Here is a 14,348-nt window from a genome sequence, read left to right as displayed (position 1 = left end):
GCATTAGGCATACAAATTGGGTATGGGGTGTAGAGAGATGGTGTGTTCCACTCCAAGGTGTTCTCCAGGTTGCCTTTCCTGAGCTTCGATCTTCCGGCTCTCGTTTAGTAGTTCTTGGAAACTACACTGCATTAGGCCTACAAATTGGGTATGGGGTGTAGAGAGATGGTGTGTTCCACTCCAAGGTGTTCCCCAGGTTTCCTCGCCAATGCTTCGATCTTCATGCTCTCGTTTTGTAGTTGTTGGAAACTACACTGCATTAGGCCTACAAATTGGGTATGGGGTGTAGAGAGATGGTGTGTTCCACTCCAAGGTGTTCCCCAGGTTTCCTCGCCAATGCTTCGATCTTCATGCTCTCGTTTAGTTATTGTTGGAAACTACACTGCATTAGGCCTACAAATTGGGTATGGGGTGTAGAGAGATGGTGTGTTCCACTCCAAGGTGTTCTCCAGGTTGCCTTTCCTGAGCTTCGATCTTCCGCCTCTCGTTTAGTAGTTAATGGAAACTACGCTGCATTAGGCCTACAAATTGGGTATGGGGTGTAGAGAGATGGTGTGTTCCACTCCAAGGTGTTCCCCAGGTTTCCTCGCCAATGCTTCGATCTTCATGCTCTCGTTTAGTAGTTGTTGGAAACTACACTGCATTAGGCCTACAAATTGGGTATGGGGTGTAGAGAGATGGTGTGTTCCACTCCAAGGTGTTCTCCAGGTTGCCTTTCCTGAGCTTCGATCTTCCGGCTCTCATTTAGTAGTTCTTGGAAACTACACTGCATTAGGCCTACAAATTGGGTATGGGGTGTAGAGAGATGGTGTGTTCCACTCCAAGGTGTTCCCCAGGTTTCCTCTCCATTGCTTCGATCTTCATGCTCTCGTTTAGTAGTTGTTGGAAACTACGCTGCATTAGGCCTACAAATTGGGTATGGGTTGCAGAGAGATGGTGTGTTCCACTCCAAGGTGGTCCCCAGGTTTCGTCCACATTGCTTCGGTCTTCCGACTCTCGTTTAGTAGTTGTAGAAAACTACACTGCATTAGGCCAACAAATTGGGTATGGGGTGTAGAGAGATGGTGTGTTCCACTCCAAGGTGTTCCCCAGGTTTCCTCTCCATTGCTTCGATCTTCATGCTCTCGTTTAGTAGTTGTTGGAAACTACGCTGCATTAGGCCTACAAATTGGGTATGGGGTGTAGAGAGATGGTGTGTTCCACTCCAAGGTGTTCTCCAGGTTGCCTTTCCTGAGCTTCGATCTTCCGGCTCTCGTTTAGTAGTTCTTGGAAACTACACTGCATTAGGCCTACAAATTGGGTATGGGGTGTAGAGAGATGGTGTGTTCCACTCCAAGGTGTTCTCCAGGTTGCCTTTCCTGAGCTTCGATCTTCCGGCTCTCGTTTAGTAGTTCTTGGAAACTACACTGCATTAGGCCTACAAATTGGGTATGGGGTGTAGAGAGATGGTGTGTTCCACTCCAAGGTGTTCTCCAGGTTGCCTTTCCTGAGCTTCGATCTTCCGGCTCTCATTTAGTAGTTGTTGGAAACTACGCTGCATTAGGCCTACAAATTGGGTATGGGGTGTAGAGAGATGGTGTGTTCCACTCCAAGGTGTTCCCCGGGTTTCCTCGCCAATGCTTCGATCTTCATGCTCTCGTTTAGTAGTTGTTGGAAACTACACTGCATTAGGCCTACAAATTGGGTATGGGGTGTAGAGAGATGGTGTGTTCCACTCCAAGGTGTTCTCCAGGTTGCCTTTCCTGAGCTTCGATCTTCCGGCTCTCGTTTAGTAGTTGTTGGAAACTACGCTGCATTAGGCCTACAAATTGGGTATGGGGTGTAGAGAGATGGTGTGTTCCACTCCAAGGTGTTCCCCAGGTTTCCTCTCCATTGCTTCAATCTTCATGCTCTCGTTTAGTAGTTGTTGGAAACTACGCTGCATTAGACCTACAAATTGGGTATGGGGTGTAGAGAGATGGTGTGTTCCACTCCAAGGTGTTCCCCAGGTTTCCTCTCCATTGCTTCGATCTTCATGCTCTCGTTTAGTAGTTGTTGGAAACTACGCTGCATTAGGCCTACAAATTGGGTATGGGGTGTAGAGAGATGGTGTGTTCCACTCCAAGGTGTTCCCCAGGTTTCATCCACATTGCTTCGGTCTTCCGACTCTCGTTTAGTAGTTGTAGAAAACTACACTGCATTAGGCCTACAAATTGGGTATGGGGTGTAGAGAGATGGTGTGTTCCACTCCAAGGTGTTCCCCAGGTTTCCTCTCCATTGCTTCGATCTTCATGCTCTCGTTTAGTAGTTTTTGGAAACTACGCTGCATTAGGCCTACAAATTGGGTATTGGGTGTAGAGAGATGGTGTGTTCCACTCCAAGGTGTTCTCCTGGTTGCCTTTCCTGAGCTTCGATCTTCCGGCTCTCGTTTAGTAGTTGTTGTTAACTACACTGCATTAGGCCTACAAATTTTGTATGGGGTGTAGAGAGATGGTGTGTTCCACTCCAAGGTGCTCTCCAGGTTGCCTTCCCTGAGCTTCGATCTTCCGGCTCTCGTTTACTAGTTGTTGGAAACTACACTGCATTAGGCCTACAAATTGGGTATGGGGTGTAGAGAGATGGTGTGTTCCACTCCAAGGTGTTCTCCAGGTTGCCTTTCCTGAGCTTCGATCTTCCGGCTCTCGTTTAGTAGTTGTTGGAAACTACGCTGCATTAGGCCTACAAATTGGATATGGGGTGTAGAGAGATGGTGTGTTCCACTCCAAGGTGTTCCCCAGGTTTTCTCGCCAATGCTTCGATCTTCATGCTCTCGTTTAGTAGTTGTTGGAAACTACACTGCATTAGGCCTACAAATTGTGTATGGGGTGTAGAGAGATGGTGTGTTACACTCCAAGGTGTTCTCCAGGTTGCCTTTCCTGAACTTCTATCTTCAGGCTCTCATTAAATTGTGGTTAAATGGAACAACTGCATTTGGCGTACCAGTTGGTTTGGGGCCTACTATCGGTGTCTGCCACTCCTTGCTGTTCTCCTGGTTTCCTGTCCTGAAATTCCATTTTCAGGCTCTCGTTAAGTAGTTGTTAATGTTAGACTGCATTTGGCCTACTAGTTGGGTTGGGGCCTACTATCGGTGTCTGCCACTCCTTGCTGTTCTCCTCCACTGAACAAAGCTGTGCCGCCTGTTTACTACGGTTGCCAATTTTGAACTGCATTTCGACTACTTACTGATTTGGGCCTACTCTCTGTATCAGCCTCTCATTCCAGTTGTCCTCCACTGCAATGCCCTCTGGTTAGTCGTGTGTTACCAATTTTGAACTGCATTTAGCCAACTTTATTCTTTGGGCCTATATCTGTGTTTCCTCCTCATCCTGCCCATTGCCCAGCCAGTGATAGATGAGTCTGCTTGTACATTGACCCATAACACAAAATTCCCCGTGCACGCTACACAGCAAGATTGTGACCCTGCTGAAAGTCAGGTTCCTCTTCCCGCATACCATACCACCTAACACGGGGACAAAGAGGAAGGTGCAGATGAAAGTGCAGGTTCCTTCATCAGGTGGGGGGAGGAATACTAGTTGGCGACGTCACTGGCACAGGGCCTCTCATAGTACACAAAAGTGTTGCTGCCGGTGGGAGGCGCCCCCGCCGTGCAAACACACCGCTGTACTTTGAGGGGCCCTGTGCCAGTGCCAATGCCAACGAGTGGGCCCCCCCTGCTTGCTCAGGATCACAGCACTTGCAAAGTTGAAATACTTACCTCTCCCTGCTCCACTGCCGTGACGTGGTCCAGATTTACTGGGCCCACTAATTACTTGAACCAGCCCTACCCCCCACAACTTTAGCCAAATGACCCCCAATTTAAAATGGCTTCCAATTATTATAAGCTAAATTACGATTGACAAGCTTCTGTAACAAGAATGGATGTTTTTGCCATTAAAATGGGCAGTGTAGGTGTTTTCCTGGCCTCCACTCACTGCCGACTATGCTCCCTCATTGACTTGCATTGGGTTTCGTGTTTCGGGCGATACCCGACTTTTCGCCGTAATCGGACGATTCCACTCGACTCGACTTCTAAGATAGTCGGGTTTCGCGAAACACGACTCGACTTTAAAAAGGTCAAGGTCGCTCAACCCTAGTGGGGGAGCAGCCATTATTATCAATATGTAGTATGGTCAAGAAATGGACATTCCTATTGTCCTTGTTCTTGACCACCTGAATGTTGTCTCTACATTGGGCTCTGCTCTCACCCTTTGTGAGGCCTTGCCCAATTAAAGTCTTAGGGAGGCCTGTTATTTTTGCAGACAATACCACATGCATCAATAGTTGTCACAGAAAAGCACTTGAAAAGTGGGATGATGGTTTAAAAGTTCTTTATGTAGAGGTGATAAACTTGATCCAGGTGTGGGTGCACTCACTCCCAGGGTAAGACGACATCCAGTGGGTTCAGTGTGGGTGTAATTTCCCTTCACATAGTCTAAAAATGTGTATGTACCATGAGGTTTACAAAATCCTTAGAGAAAAAGACTGAATGTATGGCTCATAATATTTGGGGGTGAAGACCATACAGGGTAAGTAATGGTGGCCACTGGTTCATTTTCTGTCTTGGGGCTTCTATGTAGGTGCTCAGTATCACTTGAGGAGGAGGATGAAAAATAAAGAAAGGAGGCATCCTCTTCCTCACTAGCAATGTCAGAGGCAAGAAAGGCATATGCCTCCTCCTCTGAATTCCATGATTGGGATGAGCAGGACATTTTTTCACGTATGCTGTGTTTGTGTGTGTACCAACTTTTATTCAGGTATGTGTGAGTGTTTGGTGTAAACATTTTTAGTTAAAAGAGAAATAAAGAAGGAAATACTCTAGAAAGAAAAATATAAAAATAAAATGAAAAAAATCTAAAAATTTGGAAAAATAAAAAACAAATGTATAGATAAACAAGTGGCGCTGCACACAATCCCCGATTTTTGCAGCAAATAATAGGACAGTACCATGCTTTTTGTCAGATATAAAGTAGTATATAGAAAGATTTATATTTGCGCTAAAAAAACCAGAGTGTATAAATGTCTAAAATAATAAACAAACCATAAAGATGAGGAAGGAATCAGTGTATTCCGAAACACGTAGAATTTTTGTCCTCTGTGCGCTCTGTAGGCAGTCACTTGAGTAATCACATGACCGTGATGTCACGCAAGATCCTGCAGCTGCTCTGCACCTTGCTGGCTCTAATCTGTACATAGTGCCGTTACTGCCTGCACGCGGCAGCTTGACACATTCTAAGAGGGGCGCTTGTCACCTGCTGGGACAGCGCCCCCATTCTCTAGAAATTATTTTGTTTTTGCCTTACTCTGGAAAGTCTTCGATGAATAAGTAACATCTTCCGGAATATTGAGCTGTGTTTAATCAGCCGATCACAAGGACCTTTTTATGTGATTTCATCATGCAAAGGTAATTGAATATTTAGTGTTTATACTCCATTCAGGTCCACATGACTTTTTAACCCATTACTTGCCATATTAAAATTTTTACAAGTACGGATTTTTCAGAAAAGGGCGTCCCAATATTCAATTTAAAATGACAATGACATGATATTAGGGCACCAAATAATAAGATAGGTAGAATAAGGTGCGTTCGCAGCCCGGGGTCCACCGTGCAGAGATGGAACCTGCTGCCAAGTAATGATGGACTATATGGCGGTGCAATGTGAATACACACGGGTTAACTTCACCCTGTGTGAAGGAAGCGAACACTGTTAAGTCACAGGGCCATGGTACCGCACACAAGAGCACAAGCAAGGAGTCTCCGAGCTCAGTCCTAAGACTTGGGATCTGAGTCTGTGTAGACTGCTTGCGGTTGACACTGAGGTGTCAGTGTAACCAAAATAATAACAAAGGAATGCACGAGAGTGCGTGCGGTGCCGCACAGGCCGCACTGGCGGATGCCACTAACCACCCAGGCTTGGGTCAGGAAAGCGCTGTGAAAGCGCACGGCGCCGCACTTGCAGACACAGCAACTAGACGCTGTATTAGTGTGTAATGTGCTGTTGGATAAGTCGGGCACTAGATAGCAATCATACACCTTCCGCGAACAGTCATCCAATAGGGAGGGTTATTTAAAGAGCGACTTTCACTCACAACACACACACGTTTACAAATGTACACTAACGCATGGCCGTGTGGCTATGCGAGCCTTAAATAGCTGCAGCACGTATAGGACCTTACAAAGAAGGACCAATGGAATTGCTGCAGTACCTGAGCATGTGACCCTAGATCTCCACTGAGAGATCTTGCCCTGGGCATGCTCAGTGTGCAAAGCAGAACTTAGTCCTAGTACCTACAGGACCTTCCGTGAGAAGGACCAATGGAAGTCCCTGCAGTACCTGAGCATGTGACCCTAGATCTCCACTGAGAGATCTTGCCCTGGGCATGTTCAGTGTGTGCAAAGTAGGACTTGCTCGCCGCTGCCCAGCACTGGCTTCAATGGCAGAAGCTGGAAAAGCAGCAGCAACCCTTTGCACAGAGTGAGACTGAGCAAGACGCTGGGACCGACGTCTCCGCTGAGCAGACTCCACTGCGGCTGGAGAAGAATGGGAGACTGCAGCAGAGATGGTTCGAGATTCCCCAAGTGCAGAGGCGGGAACTCGACACCTAACATTACCCCCCCACCAGGCCCCCCCCCTGGACCTCGCCACGCTCGAAGGCAGCAATGAGCTGTGGAGCTCGAATGTGCTCAGCAGGCTCCCAGGACCTGTCCTCTGGGCCATAACCCTTCCAATCCACCAAATAGAATATTTTGCCACGTACCACCTTGTACCCCAAAATAGCGTTCACCTCGTAATCGTCCGTAGACGAACCCGATGTCCCGGCAGATGACTCAGAAAACCGGGACAAGTATACGGGTTTCAAGAGGGACATATGAAAGGTGTCGGTGATAGCCAGGCGTGGAGGAAGGGCCAGATGGTAGACCACAGGGTTAACCTGTTCGAGGACCTTGAAGGGACCCAAGTAGCGATGTGCAAACTTAGTGGACTCAACACACAGCCTGATGTTACGGGCGGAGAGCCACACTAAGTTGCCAGGAGCAAAGGTCAGAGCGGGGCGCCGATGAGCATCGACGGAGGACCTTATTCTCTCATTGGAGGCCCGAATGGCATCCTGAGTGCGGTCCCAAATGTCCCGTGCCTCCACAGCCCAGTCTGCCACCCTGGAGTCGGTGGAAGACACAGGCATGGGCACAGGGACACGTGGATGCTGGCCGTAATTTAGGAGGAATGGAGTCTGACCGGTGGAGTCGGCTACGGCATTGTTAAGCACAAACTCTGCCCATGGTAGCAAGGATGCCCAGTCATCCTGCCTGGCAGAAACGAAATGTCGTAAATATGTGACCAGGGTCTGGTTGGCCCTCTCTACCAACCCATTAGTCTCGGGATGATATGCCGAAGAGAGATTCAACTCAATACTGAGTAGATGACAAAGCTCTCTCCAGAATCGAGACGCAAACTGGGGACCCCGGTCACTGACAATTTTGTGTGGCATACCGTGTAGTCGAAAGATCTGCTTGATGAACAACACAGCCAGAGCCCGTGCAGAAGGTAGCCGTGGAAAAGGCACCAAGTGCACCATTTTACAAAAATGGTCGGTGATCACCCAGATAATGGTGCAGTTACGAGACTTGGGTAAGCCCACCACAAAATCCATCCCACCCATCTCCCAGGGCCTGTCAGCCACCGGCATGGGGTAAAGCAACCCAGCTGGCTGTTGCCGAGGAGACTTGTTCTTGGCACAGGAAACACATGCCCGAACATAGTCTGCGACGTCACGAGCCATATGCGGCCACCAGTCCTCGCCAAGAGCTCAGATGTCCTCTTGGTCCCAAAGTGTCCACCCACCATGGACGAGTGAGCCCAAGAGAAAACCTCCGGTCGCAAATTAGATGGAACGAAAGTCTTGCCTGGGGGCACAGACTCTAGCGAAACCGGAGCCACCATTCTCAGGCTCTCTGAAGGGACAATAAGCCGAGGCTCTTCCTCCACAGATGACACAACGGAGCGAGAGAGAGCGTCGGCCCGAATGTTCTTCTCCCCAGAAAGAAAATGGAGGGTGAAATGAAACCGGGAGAAGAACAAGAACCATCTGGCCTGGCGAGAATTTAACCGCTGGGCTGTCTGCAGGTACACCAAATTTTTATGATCTGTGAAGACTTGGGAGGGAAAACGAGCTCCCTCCAAGAGATGTCTCCACTCCGAGAAAGCCAACTTCATGGCTACCAACTCCCTGTCCCCGATGGAATAATTCCTCTCTGCTGGTGAGAAGGTCTTAGAAAAGAAGAAGCAAGGATGCTTCCGACCTTTAGCATCCTTTTGGCAGAGGACTGCTCCAGCACCAACAGATGAGGCATCCACCTCCATGATAAATGGCTTATCTACATCGGGGCGATGTAGGATGGGAGCGCTAGTGAAGTGTGACTTTATGGAGTTAAAGGCCTTGGAGACCTACTCAGACCACAATTTGGGATTTGCCCCCTTCTTGGTGAGAGCAACCAAGGGAGCTACCAAAGTTGAGAAGTGTGGAGTGAACTGGCGAAAATAATTAATGAACCCCATAAAGCGCTGCACCGCTTTAAGAGAATGGGGTTCCTGCCAGTCCATCACAGCCTGTAGTTTGGCAGGATCCATAGCCAATCCCTGGGCAGAGATGATATAGCCTAGGAATGGTAAGGACTTCTGCTCGAACATACACTTCTCCAACTTGGCGTAGAGGGAGTTTGCCCATAGGAGGTCGAAGACTTTGCAAACATCTCTCCGGTGGGAGTCAATATCTGGAGAGTAGATGAGAATATCATTCAGATAGACTACGACCGAGGTGGAGAGCATATCCCGGAAGATGTCGTTCACAAAGTCTTGGAAAACGGCTGGGGCATTACAGAGCCCGAAGGGCATCACCAGATATTCATAGTGCCCATCCCTGGTGTTAAAAGCCTTCTTCCATTCGTCCCCCTCACGGATGCGAATCAGGTTGTAAGCACCCCACAGATCTAATTTAGTAAATACTCTTGCTCCCCGAAGCCTATCAAAGAGCTCAGATATCAAGGGAAAAGGATACTTATTCTTAACGGTGATGGCGTTAAGACCCCTGTAGTCTATGCATGGACGCATTCCCCATTCTTCTTCTGCACAAACAAGAACCTTGCCCCAGCAGGTGACACTGACTTCCTAATGAATCCTCTTGCCAGATTTTCCTGGATGTACTGTGACATTGCCTCCGTCTCTTGGAGAGATAACGGATAAACTCGACCCCGGGGAGGTTCAGCACCAGGCAAGAGATCAATAGGATAGTCATAGGGGAGATGGGGCGGAAGGGTCTCCGCTGCCTTTTTGGAGAACACGTCTGCATAAGACCAATATTGATTGGTGAGAGAGGATAAATCTGCGGATACCTCTGTAGTAGCAACCTGAACGCACTCCCTCTGACACCTACCCCCACAAGATTCACCCCATCCCAGAATTCTGCCTGAGGACCACTCGATATGAGGAGAGTGGTACCGCAGCCAAGGTATTCCCAACTGGACCTCATCAATTCCCTCAGGAATGATGAGCAGATATATGATCACCTGATGGGATGGCAACATGGACAGAGTAAAAGGGATGGTCTGGTGTGTTATCTGTAAGGGCAGTGTCGACCCATTCACCACTCGTACCATTACTGGTTGAGCTAGCATAACCAGGGGTATTGCGTGACGTTGGGCGAAGGCAGAAGACATAAAATTGCCCTCCACCCCAGAATCCACGCAGAGCTCTACCGAGTGAGTGAATGAGCCTATTGTTATTGTCCCCTTAAGGACAATTTGGAGGCAAACGTCGCCGTGTCTAGTGTACCTCCACGTACTACCACTAGACGCTGATGTTTCCTCGACCGCTGGGAACATCTGGTGGCAAGATGTCCCGACTGCTGGCAAACATGATAAACCTGGAGTGCACGAGCGGTCCGGGACTTAGATCCAGCTCGTGACACTTCCATGGCCTCATGTGACTCAGGGGCCTGGACTGGAGATTCCAAAGGTTTGGCGAAGGTGGGAGCCAGCCGAAACCTCTGCCTACACTGGGCTCGCTCTAACCTCCGCTCGTGAAAACGGAGGTCAATACGAGTGGACACAGCTATTAACTCCTCCAGTGTGGCGGGAATCTCCCTAATGGCCAGGGCGTCCTTCACGTGGTCAGCCAGCCCCCTCCAAAATATCGGAATTAGGGCTTTATCCGACCATTCCAGCTCAGATGCTAGGGTGCGGAAGTGGACGGCAAAATGGCTGACCAAGGACCAGCCCTGAGTCAATGCCAACAGTTGGAGCGCCGTATCATGGGTGACACGAGGTCCTAAAAAGACCTGTTTCAGAGTGCTCAGGAAAAACGAAGCACTCTGCACCACATGATCGCCACGCTCCCACAGCGGTGTAGCCCACTCTAACGCCCTGTCCGACAGGAGAGACACAATAAACCCCACCTTTGCCCGCTCTGTAGGGAAACGAGAGGCCAGAAGCTCGAGATGTATAGAGCACTGACTCACGAAACCCCTACAAGACTTACTATCACCAGAAAATTTTTCTGGCAGCGGGAGGCGTGATAGAGTCGGTACAGGGGTGGCAGTGGACAAGGTTGCTGCAGCCACGCTAGCAGCTTGAACAGCAACTGCGGTTACATCCACAGCTGAGGTTGTGCGCTCGAGAGCCGCCAACCTACCCTCCAGCTGCTGGATGTACTGCAAGGATTGCTGTTTGTCTGTCATTACTAACCAGACCCTGGCACTAGTGTAATGTTAGGGCTAGCGGAACGCACCAAATAATAAGATAGGTAGAATAAGGTGCGTTCGCAGCCCGGGGTCCACCGTGCAGAGATGGAACCTGCTGCCAAGTAATGACGGACTATATGGAGGTACAATGTGAATACACACGGGTTAACTTCACCCTGTGTGAAGGAAGCGAACCCTGTTAAGTCACAGGGCCACGGTACCGCACACAAGAGCACAAGCAAGCAGTCTCCGAGCTCAGTCCTAAGACTTGGGATCTGAGTCTGTGTAGACTGCTTGCGGTCGACACCGCAACTAGGGTGTCAGAATAACCAAAATAATAACAAAGGAATGCACGAGAGTGGGTGCGGTGCTGCACTGACGGACACCACTAACCACCCAGGCTTGGGTCAGGAAAGCAATGTGAAAGCGCACGGCTCTGCACTGGCGGACATAGCAACTAGACGCTGTATTAGTGTGTAACGTGCAGTTGGATGAGTTGGACGCTAGATAGCAATCATACACCTTCCGCGAACAGTCATCCAATAGGGAGGGTTATTTAAAGAGCGACTTTCATTCACAACACACACACGTTTACAAATGTGCACTAGCGCATGGCCGTGTGGCCATGCGAGCCTTAATGGGACACTGTCACCTGAATTTGGAGGGAACAATCTTCAGCCATGGAGGCGGGGTTTTTGGGTTTTTGATTCACCCTTTTCTTTCCCGCTGGCTGCATGCTGGCTGCAATATTGGATTGAAGTTCATTCTCTGTCCTCCATAGTGCACACCTGCACTGTGCAATCTTGCCTTGTGCAGGCATGTACTGCGGAGGACAGAGAATGAACTTCAGTCCAATATTGCAGCCAGCATGCAGCCAGCGGGTAAGGAAAGGGTGAATCAAAAACCCCAAAACCCCGCCTCCATGGCTGAAGATTGTTCCCTCCAAATTCAGGTGACAGTGTCCCTTTAAATAGCTGCAGCACGTATAGGACCTTACAAAGTAGGCCCAATGGAAGTCGCTGCAGTACCTGAGCATGTGACCCTAGATCTCCACTGAGAGATCTTATCCTGGGCATGCTCTGTGTGTGCAATGTAAGACTTAGTCTCAGAAGCGTCTGCTCGCCGCTGCACAGCACTGGCTTCAATGGCAGAAGCTGGAAAAGCAGCAGCAGCTCTATGCACAGAGTGAGACTGAGCAAGACGCTGGGACCGACGTCTCCGCTGAGCAGACTCCACCGTGGCTGGAGAAGAATGGGAGACCGCAGCAGAGATGGTTTGAGATTCCCCCTGTGCAGAGACGGGAACTTGACACCTAACACATGATTTCCTATTTTGAAAACATTCATTTTACAAACACAACACAAAAATTTGGACCTAATTATAAAAATTATAAAATCTTAGCTGCTAGAAGCTAAAGATTAGGTGTCCCAAAAAAAGGACATTGGTAGATAATGGGTCAATGTTTCAGGTTTCAAGTTTATAGACTCATCTTTTTTTTGTTTATTGTTTTAGACATTTATACACTCGTTTTTTTTTAGCGTAAATATAAATCTTTCTATAACATAAAAAACAAACTTACTAAATGGATGTCAATTTAAAATGAAAATTCTGAGAGCCCGCAACTCTTAACACTAAGGCCGGCGTCACACTTGCGAGTTTTACGGACATAAGAGCGCAGAAATTACGTCCGTAAAACTCGCAAAAAATACGGCACAATTATTCTTTATGCCCCTGCTCCTATCTGCCGTATTAAACTGATCCGTATTATACGGCTTTCTACGGCCGTAGAAAATCGCAGCATGCTGCGTTTGTCACCGTATTGCGCAAATAAAACGTCAATGAAAGTCTAAGGAAGCCCCAAAAATACGGATTACACACGGACCAGCAGTGTGACTTGCGAGGAATACGCAGCGCTGTTAGAGAGAAAAGCCGGTAATTCAATTACCGGCTTTTGCTTTCTCCTTCCTAAACCCGACATGATATGAGACCTGGTTTACATACAGTAAACCATCTCATATCACCATTTTTTTTGCATATTCCACACTACTAATGTTAGTAGTGTGTATATGCAAAATTTGTCCGTTCTAGCTAGTAAAATAAGGGGTTAAATGGCGGAAAAAATTGGTGTGGGCTCCCGCACAATTTTCTCCGCCAGAGTGGTAAAGCCAGTGACTGAGGGCAGATATTAATAGCCTGGAGAGGGTCCATGGTTATTGCCCCCCCCCCCCCCCGGCTAAAAACATCTGCCCCCAGCCACCCCAGAAAAGGCACATCTGGAAGATGCGCCCATTCTGGCACTTGGCCACTCTCTTCCCATTCCCGTGTAGCGGTGGGATATGGGGTAATGAAGGGTTAATGCCACCTTGCTATTGTAAGGTGACATTAAGCCAAATTAATAATGGAGAGGCGTCAATTATGACACCTATCCATTATTAATCCAATACTAGTAAAGGGTTAAAAAATAACACACACACATTATTAAAAATTAATTTATTGAAAAAATCACAAAGGCTGTTGTATTAATTTATTCTACTCTCAATCCACTCACTGAAGACCCTCGATCTGTAAATTAAAAAAAAATAATAAGCCAACAATATACATACCTTCCGAGGATCTGGCACGTCCAACGATGTAGATCCATCTGAAGGGGTTAAAATATTTTGCAGACACGAGCTCCGCTAATGCAGGATGCTCATTTCTGCAAAACCCCGGCGAATGAAGCTAAATATAGGTCAATGATCTATATTTAGCTTCATTTGTGGTGAGGCGCCCTCTGCTGGCTGTTCCTAGATCGTGGGAACTTTCCTAGAAAGCTCCCTTGCTCGAGATCATAAGAGGGCGCCCTCTGCTGGTTGTCCTCATATGAACTCGAGCAAGGGAGCTTTCTAGGAAAGTTCCCACGATCTAGGAACAGCCAGCAGAGGGCGCCTCACTGCAAATGAAGCTAAATATAGATCATTGACCTATATTTAGCTTCATTCGCCGGGGTTTTGCAGAAATGAGCATCATGCATTAGCGGAGCTCGTGTCTGCAAAATATTTTAACCCCTTCAGATGGATCTACATCGTTGGATGTGCCAGATCCTCGGAAGGTATGTATATTGTTGGTTTATTATTTTTTTTTAATTTACAGATCGATGGTCTTCAGTGAGTGGATTGAGAGTAGAATAAATTAATACAACAGCCTTTGTGATTTTTTCAATAAATTAATTTTTAATAATGTGTGTGTGTTTTTTTTTAACCCTTTACTAGTATTGGATTAATAATGGATAGGTGTCATAATTGACGCCTCTCGATTATTAATTTGGCTTAATGTCACCTTACAATAGCAAGGTGACATTAACTCTTCATTACCCCATATCCCACCGCTACACGGGAATGGGAAGAGAGTGGCCAAGTGCCAGAATAGGCGCATCTTCCAGATGTGCCCTTTCTGGGGTGGCTGGGGGCAGATGTTTTTAGCCAGGGGGGGGGCAATAACCATGGATCCTCTCCAGGCTATTAATATCTGCCCTCAGTCACTGGCTTTACCACTCTGGCGGAGAAAATTGTGCGGGAGCCCATGCCAATTTTTTCCGCCATTTAACCCCTTATTTT

This window comes from Ranitomeya imitator, chromosome 6, assembly GCF_032444005.1.
Source record: "Ranitomeya imitator isolate aRanImi1 chromosome 6, aRanImi1.pri, whole genome shotgun sequence".
In the NCBI taxonomy this organism is placed as follows: Eukaryota; Metazoa; Chordata; class Amphibia; order Anura; family Dendrobatidae; genus Ranitomeya; species Ranitomeya imitator.
Note: the sequence above shows the minus strand (reverse complement) of the source record.